Genomic DNA, 10,837 nt, shown 5'->3' with positions numbered 1-10,837 from the left:
GGCGTCGAGGGAGGGTCTGTGGGAGAGCGCGGCCAGTGCGCCCCGGTGGAACCTGCAGCGGGCTGTGGCCTCTGTTGGCTCTTCTTGTGCCCCGTGCCCTCCAGGACTGCTCCTCTGGCGTGTGCGTTGGCACGGGTGCCAGCCTGCATTCCCCACATCAAAGTCGGCGGCCCGTAGTCTATTTCCTCAGCAATTAAAATGAGGAGAGGCAGCCAGCACCAGAGCCTTTCTCCGGCTGCCGGCAACGCTTGATATTAAGCTCTGACTTCACCAACGAGACATGTGCGAACTCTCAGATCTGTAGTAGTCTGACGGGTCCTGTCACTGGGAGAGAGCGTGTGTGCTTGTGCGGGCGAATCAGGGGTGTGTGCAAGCAGGACGTCACGGGAGGGAGGCTATAAATGTACCCCCGGAGCGGCTGCCGCTGGCACACAGAGCGCTTCGCACATGGACGTCCACACATCTGTCTTGGACGCGCAGCGCCAGCCACCTCCAGACTAGAAACTTGGGACTCAACGTGCAGGCCCCAGGACAGGGTGGGCTCGGGTTCTGGAGAACCGGCCGCCTCCGGTCCAGAGGCCCGTGACCGCCGCGCGGGTCCAGGTACAGAGAGAGGCCCCGGTGTTGGCGAAGTTTGGATGGCCGAGGTGGCCCTCCTGGCTGCACACATTCCTCCTGGAGCTTGTCCTGGTCCTGTCGGGTGGTGTTTCCAACAGGTCTTCGCGTTGGTGCTCCTACCCCTCAGCTGTCGCCGCTGTCCGGGCCAGCTGCTGTCACAGGAGCACCCATGTCTTCATCTGACCCCCCGCACTTGTTGACCGTGCGTCTTTCTCGGGTTTCCAGACAGGTTGTGAGCATCCTTCCGAGGTTCCTGCTGCCTGGCTGCTACTGAGAGGGCGGCTCCGAGGCCAAAGGGGCGCCGGGACTTCTTCCAGAGGGAGGACACTTCATCTTTCTGCAGGGAAGAGAGTGGGACAATCTCTCGCGAGTGGGAGAAAAGCAACGTTTCATACTTCAGGGAGGGCGCTAAAAGCAATAGTTTACGCAGCGGAATCTCTTCCTGCGGACATCAGCACATATTTCCTCAGAAAGGACAGACCCGACACCTTTCAGCAGAGAAGCTTGAAAGGACGCCTTCGTGCAGGGAGAGTCAAAGGGACACCTCCCTGCAGAAAAGGAGGCAGGACACCTTCCTGTCGACATCAACACATAATTACTGAAGGTATAGTGGCAGGGGGCTCTTCCTGCGGGCATCAACGCATCTTCCTGCAAGAAGGGCATTCAGCATACCCCCTACAGAGAGAGTGGCATGGACGACTTCCTGCGAACATCAAAGCGCCTTCTTTGAGGGGTCATTAAACACGAGGCGTTCCTCCTGCAGAAAGCAATGTGCTAGGACAGTGCACCTAACTGCAGGGAAGGACAGCAACAGGTCTGCTGCTGGCAGGAAAGTGGGACGGCAGCTTACCCTGCCCGTGCAGGAACCGGAGAGGAGAATATAGCATCGTCCTGCAAAAACCGCAGAGTAACATACCACACCTCTTGTAGGAACAACAGAACAGCCCTTTCTGCAGGAACCACAGAAGAGACCATCACATCTCCTGCAGGAACCAGAGAAGGGGCTCGCTCCATTCCTCAAGAACCAAAGAGAGACCATCGAATCTATCGGGGGAACCAGAGAAAGAGATCACTCCTTTCTGTACGAACCACACAGGGGAATCTAATCTTTCTGTAGGAACCGGAGCAGGGGGAGCGCACAGGAATCCGAGGAGGTCACGCCTAGGAGCACCAGAGAGATGGTGTCGTTTTTGTGACAAGAGAGGGGCTATCAGATCTTCCTGCGGGCCTGGGGAGAGGAGAGAAGCAGAGAGAGAAACTCTCGGGTCCCTGCAGGTCTTGGAGCACCCCCTGCCGGCACCAGGGAGGGACACCCTGTCCCCTCCCCTCCCCTTCCCTAGAGGCAGGGCTGCTCCCTCGGGAGCTGCCCGGACTGGCTCCAAGGCACATCCCTCTCGTGCACCGACAGGGGATGCGCTGAACTTTTTGCAGTCGCTGCGTGAGAAGAGGCGCCCCATGTCTTTCAGGACTGGCGGACAGAGTCCGAGGAGTTCATGTCCGTCTGGGGTCTGAGGAGGCGAGTAAAAGGTGAGCCAGGGCCCCATGAAAGAAGGGGTGGATGGTGCTCTGGGGCGTCGTTTCAAGAGTATATCAAAAGAAATGCAGGGAGGTTGGAAGGAGGGAGTGTGTGTGTGTGACACGTCAACGGCATGAGCACTCCTAGTGCACGCGATAGACGGCAGGATTTCTGCACGTATTCCCTGATATGTATCATTTGCACTTTATGTTTATGTGATGCTACGTACATATGGGTCAGTGCTTGTTCTTTTTTCCTTTGAAAACCCAATTAAGGACTGAGATACACGCAAAAGGCAAGTCCTCTCTTAGGCAAAGTGTCCGAGGAGCGCCCGATGCAAATTCACCACAGCATGCAAAATGTTTCCGTGTGTTTACCCCGCTGGCTCGGGCGCCCTTCCTGTGGGGGTGTGCGTGGACGGGCGCACCAGTGTGATAGCACATTCTCCTCACGTACGGCGGCGTTCTGACATCTGTAAGGACGGGCCGCTATGCCACAGCCTGCAGGGCGCGTGTTGTTTATGCCACAGTGTGTGCGTGCTGTCATATGACACTGCACTGCCTACTGCTGCATGCACGCTTTCAGGCAGATTCTTCCAGAGAGTGAAGGAAGGCAGAGATCGCAGCATTGAAACACTTTCTTGCACAGACACCCATCTTTCATTTTATTGTATTTATTCTCGCAGTTTGTGTGGTTGGATTAAAGTACTCGTATTTAGTTAATTATTTCAACGCATGCTGTGCCACATTGCTTGTGACATTTTGTGCAGATCGTCTAAAGTGTGCCAAAGCTCAAATACAAAAAATCCAAATAAGTCTCTACCTATAGCAAACTAGGATCCCCCATACATTCACATTGGCTATGGCTAAAGCTGTGGGTGCATAGCTAGTCATTTTGTTTGCACAATGTGTTCATTCACAGAGACGTGTATACTGGAGTTCTATATCATATAAATGGCGTTACTCTCCATATTATAAAATGCACCAATATTCTGGGAATTTGAATCAAGCTCTAAGAGCCAGAGGAGTCGAGAAAAAAGGGCATTCGAAAATATGTAAAGCGATACTCTTTCAATGTTGCTTAATGCAGTCTTAAATGCATTTTCGAATTGTCCCCAAAACTTGTGAAATGGGAATATTCATGTGCAATAGTACAAATAGAAAGAAGTGGCAAGTGCAGTCTTTGCGTTCCTACTACCAGGGAGTTGCACATTTTGGGCCCGATACATAAACACATTTATGAGTTTGTAAAGTGCACGTCAGTAGTCCTGCTTCGTGCACTCTGGACTCTGCTCCACTGCCTTAGTATATGGCAGCTTTGCTGAATAGGAGAAGCTATGTTCGTTTCTTGTTGAACAGTGGTAAAAATAAAAGGACGTTGCCTTATCTAAACTAAAGATCTTATCCCTTGTAGCATTGAAATGGCAACGCAAGCTGCACTACATTTGGCTGCAGTGTGATTGTGCAATGCTCTGACGCTGTTCAATATTGGATACACCAATAGACGTGGACCGGGCCGTTAAAGGAAATGATGTGATCGGGTTGCAACATGGCTGATGAATAATGTTTCCCAATGGGACTTGCATCAATGCATCTATGTGGTTCGCATACATTGGTAAAATAAAGTCAACAGTTACTGCAACTGGGGCATACACCTTACATTGCAATTTTTAAAAAATGTATAGTCTTTCTTTTGATAGCATCTCATAGCCTTCAGAATCCTGGTCAGTTGTTCATACACAGATGTAACCGTAAGAGCTGCACGGTTCAGTTCTACAGCACTCAAAGCCAGCGGTTACATTGGCCTCCAAGGCCTATCCCGGTGCTCGTGTAGATATATATATTTATATGGTATTTCTATAGCGCAAACCTAGCCAAAGGCAGCGAAGCGCTGATGGCCATGACCTTCAAGGACATTTACGAAATTAGGTAATTGGTTTTAGATACAGAAATGTCATTCTTAGTGGGTGGAAAGAGCATTACAACGGATATCACGTTCACTTGCTTTATATATGCCTTCAAGGTTGGGCCATTTCACTGATGATGAACATTTTACACTTTGAGTTGCTGGACACACTAACAATTGACTGTCCCATAGTGCATACATAGCCATGTGGCAACACTCAGATGGAATGTGTTTGTTTTATGTAACTTTGAATTTGGGGTGAATACATTAAGTTGCTGTATAAAAATATACAACTGAAAGGTGTTGTAAGCTAGTACTTCTTGAATGGTAGTGTTGCTCAATGGTTAGGTGCATGGTTTGCAAGCAGGCCTTGTGGTGCTTTCAAATACCACTTTCACCACTTCAGTCAACAAGCATAATAAAAAGAATGTATTGAACTTTCTAAGGATATACACTTGATGTTAGTGTTGTTAGCTGAATAGCTGCTCATTTGAAAACCCAATAAACATATCCAGACAGAAAGTTCTAAGGATAGAACTTAACAATGGTAAATGTGTGCATCTAAAGTGGACATGTTAGCGTTAGTCGGGTACAGCAGTTTCATAAATTCACTTAAAAGGTCCATAGGCTATAATTTAATTGTAGTTAACACTTATGTTTGATTCCCAAGACAATTTCGAATGCGTAGTGTTGTATGTTTACAAACGCAGGTGACACGTGTTTCGCTGAGGCTGAAATAAGCCCATGAGCTCTTTCAAGTATAGAAGCATGTCAGTGCATATGTTTGTTATGCTGTTCAGCTCAAATTAGATTGCTGTCCCCGGGAAAATCTCTCTGTCAGCAATTAGTGTCTCTTTAAGTGCAAGTCATTAAAAAGCTAGTCCATTCTGGGATCTGTGTTTGCCCTTATGTCATCTATTACATAACTGTGTGTGTTTAGAGTTGTATATTACAACGTCATTAGCAAATAATATAGCCTAATAGAAATGTTGTTTCTGAAATATTGTTTGCAAAATTATTGTCAAATTAGGCGTAGATTCTCTATCAGTCGTCGATTTTTTTGTAAACATTTAGGACATAATATTTCTGTCAGACGATATTTTGAAACCATACTGTGGAGACAGAAGCACGTTACTGTTTGTATAGGTAGGAGTTTGTAGTGTGATGCTGTTAGTTATGCCTTGACTGAACTGGCTCAGTAACACTACCAGTATTTGTTTATGTACATTGGTATGTTTGATTCCTCTTAGTTATGTTATGTAAGGCATGTGGCTTTGTACCTCAGATAGAGGGAGTCTTAAAGGCCCAAAGTTTTTGTGGGTGGTCCCTGAAGGTCTGAAGACTTCATGGCAACCAAGGGGGCGTGCAGTCTTTTCATACCGCCTTCCACCTTGGGATATGAGGCACCAGTCCCCAAAAACAGAAGCACTATTGGTAGGGATTCAAGAATGTGTGGCCCATCTGAAAGCAATTACATAAGAGTAATTAGTTTGGATTTATGGGTTAAGTCCTAAGAGTGCTTAGATTTTTTATGAAATATTGAAATCAATATTGGTAGACGAAACAGATGTATTTTTAAGCCTTGCTTTCAAAACACATTGAGGAAGTTCATCTGTTTTTACATGGTTTGTTTAAGCCATAAACAAACATATATCACAATCCGGTCTAAAGTTGGGGTGTTTGTGGGACACAAGGGCACAACCCATTGTCCACTCTGTGGACTGGACAAGAGTCGGATGGAAGGGCTGGGGTGCGGACATCCGATTCTGCTGGTAACTCAAGCACCTTATTACTCCATTCTGACATGTCCTCGCGGCCCCCTGTGCAGACTGCTGGCCAGGCCGCCTGCCGGCGTGAAATTGGGTTACTGCCTCCCCGTGAGGGGTTTGTGTCCGATGAATCGGACCTCGCAGCAGATGACTTGTTCTGGCTCCTTCAGTCCCAGGACTGGTATCCGCGAGAAAGAGAAATGTGTCGCTAGCAGCTGGCATATTCATTTCTGTCATCGCCGCCATACGTGTCTGTCAGGAGCCCGCGTCCATTAAGGCCTCGCGCGACTGCGGCCGCTGTGCTCATGTGGGACCGTGGGGAGAGGCGTGCTGATGCACGCGCCCAGACCACTGCCACTTTCATTAGTGCGCCCACACTGGTGAGGCTGGCGATCTGCCACTCGCGCACAGACGAGCAGTTCTGTGCACACGCAGCTTCAAGGCACACAGGCCCAACTGAGCTCCCGCCTTTTTTTAAGTAAAACTCTCAGACTTGAGGAGGCTGTTATACGTGTACGCCCAGCTAGAAATTCCAGTTGACTGGTATCAAATAGATTCTTTCGGAATGGGCTGTGCCAACGGGTTTTCGACATTGGGTAATAGACTTGCTGCCCAAAAAAAACACGTTTATCTCAAAACAAAACAATTGAGACAACAGACACCTTTGATAGCAACATCCCGGTGGTAGAAATAATTGGTATCACCTGAGATTTTCTCTCAGCTCTTCGGTAGATTCCTAGGTCTTGCATACAATCTGCTTGTTATGGGAACCATTTGGAACTAAGCATATGGAGGTATCAGCAAGCCGTGTTGCTTCGGTGTTGTTTTAAAAATCAGGTTCTGGTTTTGAATTCTACAAACAGCACTGTACCATTTAAAGGAAAGAGAGATTACCTTAGTCGTTCTACTATATGTTAACAAGGGATTGTCATAAAGACATCTGCTTGCTTTTGTCTGCACATTGTTGCTTTGAAATTTACACAAATCCCCCCCCCCCCCCCCTCATGTCCCTCGGCGTCATTCAGCACGAGACAGTCTAATTTTGTATATAGTTGCCTCCTTAAACGCCGTTGCATTTCACACTACAAACTGACAATGTGTAATTTCCATAATCGTTGCTTGCCCTGCAAGAGTGTAAAGGCCGCGTTCAAGTGGCTGACTAGCGCTGCCCTCTAGCGGTGAGAACACACCACTGGGGGCATCTGGACGCGATGGCTCTGCCCTCTTGAACGCCCAATGTTTTAATGCTGCCTTCACGCGACTGTCGCTCAAATCAGATCCCGAATTCTACAGGTGAAAGTAAAATGTGCTGCTAATCTCTTCATCCATCTGTTCAAAGTGCAGATCGGCACAGAAAACTAAAAAGTGCACTGTAAATTCCAGAAAAACTGTTGAAGGTCAAAAGTCGCGGGAAGCTGTGTAAAAAGGGACAGTTTAGGCTGGAGGTAGAGGGGCGACCTTATAGAGTACTGAAGAACCCTCTATTCGACCCGCAGCCAATTAATATTTGTGAGATATGATAAACTCACTCAGGGGCCCCTCGTCCCATTCTAAGGGGGAGGAAGGGTCAGGATTTTGCGTAACGCCACTGCATTTGCGTCAGCAACCATGTGCACACTGCAAGGCAGGCAAACAAACTGAAGCATAAACGTTCAACATTGGTGTACACAAAATGCGTCTTATAGGAATACGATCGTACACGGAACAGTGGTGAGAAAACTGCACACAAGACATAACAGCTTTTTGAACTCGTGCTTGGAGGATGTACAACTTCCTGACAAGCAGTGGACCGTGCTCACAATTACTCAACGCTCTATTGTGACTGCAGCTGTTTTGTGCCGCTATTTTTACACAACTATTTGGCAAAGGGTGTTGTTTCTCAAACCCCTGGTACAACGGTACTTTGGAGACAGTATTTCGAAAAGACCAAGAACCCACCTCAGGTGATGACGGTACTCGGCTTATAGATGCACACTTACTTTCCAAACCGCCCCATAGTGCAAAAGTCGCGATTTGTTCTGAGTTATATAGATTGTCCCGGCGCGTTGTTTATATACATTTCTTTTGAAATGTATACGTTGATTGAGTGACATAAATCCGCTTCCACAGCTGCAGGAACTGTCTCTGAGCGTTTAAACAAAGGATGGGAAGTTTTTTTTTAGAAGAGTGAGCTGTCTCACCCTTCCTGCACTCTACACTGCCAGTAGGGATAAAATGGGCAAAAACACTCGCGAATCACCGATATCTGCGGTTTCTGTCCACTGACTGGTCAAAAAGCCAACGGAAATGGACTTGTGCACACCATGATTCAACTGTCAGTCACACTAAAGACAGCAACAACATCACCATCTTTACCACCATTCGTATTACTACTACTACGATAACTGCAGTTGTTACTGCTGGTAATATTAACGTCAAGACTGCTTCTATGGGACGCTCTACAAGCAGAAGAGTCTCTAGGCGCTAGACAACCTCGCCTGGATGAAATGCCGAACCAGCCCTGACCTTCTGTGTTCATATCAGCAGCGAGCCCGCTGTGCTATCTCTAAGGTCTGCCTAGTTTCTATTTAGTAGGGGTGCAGTGCTCGAAGAACGACCTTAGCTCTAGGTCCCACACTACAAAGAAGAGGGCGCGCTGGATCGGCTCTGGAACCATCTACACTGGAGTTTAAAATGTCCCAGGAACACACCTGGGCGCGCTCCCAATAATCTGGCAAGCTGACCTGAAAGGTATTTGTCTCCATTAGAAAAGACCCGGTGTTAGAAAACATTAGTTTGTCCCAATCCTAGGTCCACCCATAATGGCCGGTTTTGAAATGTCCTGCAGGCGCTGCTCAGAATGACCCTGGAACTCTTCCCGGGCACGGATACAAGAACTGGTGGAGCCCCATCATGTTTTCTGAGCGTCCATGATGTCTCATAGAGAGTAGTGTGGACTGATGAACATTGCCTCACAACAATTTCTCTCATTAGGCCTGCAGGTGCCGGGGCTCCAGGCCCAGTGCAGTCCATAATGTATATTAAAAATAATAGGAGCGTGTGCCTAATGGTTTTCTTAGGGGCCGCTCCAGAGCCGAATACCGGGCTGCTGAACACCAAGGCTGTCTGTTCCTGTTTACTTCTTTCATCCAGCACCCCAGAGGTGGTTTAAGGCATGGACAAATTGGGCAATTGCCCAGGGCCAGCCCTTTCCAAGGGGCCCTCTGGAAAGTGAACTTTCTCTCTGTTTGTTCTATTATCTATCTAAAGCTCTGCAACTCGCTGTCTAGCTCTGCCTCTGACTTTGTCTCTCTACCCGATGCCACCTTAAGGCACATTTCAGCTGTTTTGTGTGACCTGTTAAAGTTTAAAACAACATTGTGTATTGAGTGGCTTCATGTTGGCATGAGTTAACGAGAAGCGGGTAATAAAAGAATAGACTGTCCCATAAAGGGGCCACCAAAAGATGTCTTGCACAGGACCTCGAAAATCTTTAAGATGACACTGCACCACTCTGCACTCTGTGCTTTTTTTCTCATGCTTACAGGTCCTTGTTCATCACCACGATCACCACGTTCTGCATTTGTGGTAGTTTTGCTATCTTCCATTTTATCCTTCTTTCTTCCGTTTCAGCTTTCCAATATCTTGCAGTAGATCAAACATTGATGATGAATAATGCGTTTTGTTCCCCAACATTTCCTAGCTTTCAGATTTTTTTTATAGCACTGAGCATACTCCTAGGAGGACCAAGCCTAACACTCACTGCAATGCCAAAATGGTGGCAAGGCCACACTGCTGAGCCCTGGAACGCCTTACAAAAAGTACCACAGCAGCTAGCATAGCACCCTCACTCAGGGTCCAAGAGCTTTGTAAGCCAGGGTACGTTCTTGAGACAAAGAAACAGAATGGAAGGTGCACTCAAATGAGGTCAATAGAAAAAGTAATTTGAAATATCTTCTTCTTTATTCAACAAAGTGTTCATGAAGCAAAGGCACAGCCAACACGTTTCGTTCCTCTTCTTTTTTGCCTTTTAGGAACTTTGTCAGGGCGAGTTAATTAACAAGAGGCGTCTTGCTTTTTCTTGGGGCTGCCACTAGCTTATGTAACACACTGGATTGCACTACACCAGCTGGAACTACTCGAGGTCGTCCCTATTAGGGTGTACTTCTCTCGACTTAAGGCATTTATTTCTGGTCCACCGAACTAGCAACCACTTCCGGTTTAATCCTGCCTGGCTTTTGAGCCCAGCCCCTTCTGTTAATTAACTCGCCCTGACAAAGTTCCTAAAAGGCAAAAAAAAGAGGAACGAAACGCGTTGGCTGTGCCTTTGCTTCATGAACACTTTGTTGAATAAAGAAGAAGATATTTAAAATTTCATTTTCTATTGACTTCATTTGAGTGCACCTTCCATTCTGTTTCTTTGCATTTTGATAATTTGTACATCCTACGGCAGCGGATGTTGGAAGAGATTGCACCACCTTAACCTAGGAACTTAATGATCCGTTGTGCTTGCCTGTTCTGCTGCCTTGGTCTTTTGGTTTTATTACGTTCTTGAGACATTTTAGGCAGCACTGTGGAGAATACAAGTTCCCACAGCACAGACGACTACCACTGTTCAAGCTTCCTTCGTCTTCTAACAACCAGCTTCAGAATCATGGGGATATTTGCTCAAGTGACCAGGCCGTGGGACGTTTTCCTGCATCGTGGAACTGAGTAAAAAAAAGAATTAGAAATGTACTTCTTTAGATTTTCTCCAACCTTCAAAGTGAATTTCAGATTTTTTTAAAGCCACAAAACTTTCCAATATTTTGCTTGGGTTGCTTTAACAGTCACAGATTCCATGGCATACTCTGTAAAATCTTTTAGAATCGCTACCTGTGATATTGCAGACACATTTCTGCATACATATCTGTACAAATTTACAATATTTTTTATTTTGCATAGGAAAATGTCTTGCTTAAGTGCAGTGGCTCCTAGAAACTTTTTGAATAAATATTCTCAACTTAAAAAAATATATTTTTCCTGCAGAACAAAAACCTTCCGTGCCACA

General features: G+C 46.8%; 1 protein-coding gene across 1 annotated transcript in view; it reads left to right on the top strand.

Moving 5' to 3' along the window:
• Window positions 1–429: 429 nt before the first annotated feature.
• Window positions 430–10,837, top strand: part of GDNF (glial cell derived neurotrophic factor) — a 94,198-nt gene continuing 83,790 nt past the window's right edge. The window contains exon 1 of the mRNA XM_086960550.1: window positions 430–2,145. The gene's annotated coding sequence lies outside the window, so the exon portion shown is untranslated. The remainder of the gene's footprint in view (window positions 2,146–10,837) is intronic.

The sequence above is a fragment of the Lissotriton vulgaris genome, chromosome 3_1, assembly GCF_964263255.1.
Source record: "Lissotriton vulgaris chromosome 3_1, aLisVul1.2, whole genome shotgun sequence".
In the NCBI taxonomy this organism is placed as follows: Eukaryota; Metazoa; Chordata; class Amphibia; order Caudata; family Salamandridae; genus Lissotriton; species Lissotriton vulgaris.
Note: the sequence above shows the minus strand (reverse complement) of the source record. Positions and strands in the feature narration are given on the sequence as shown.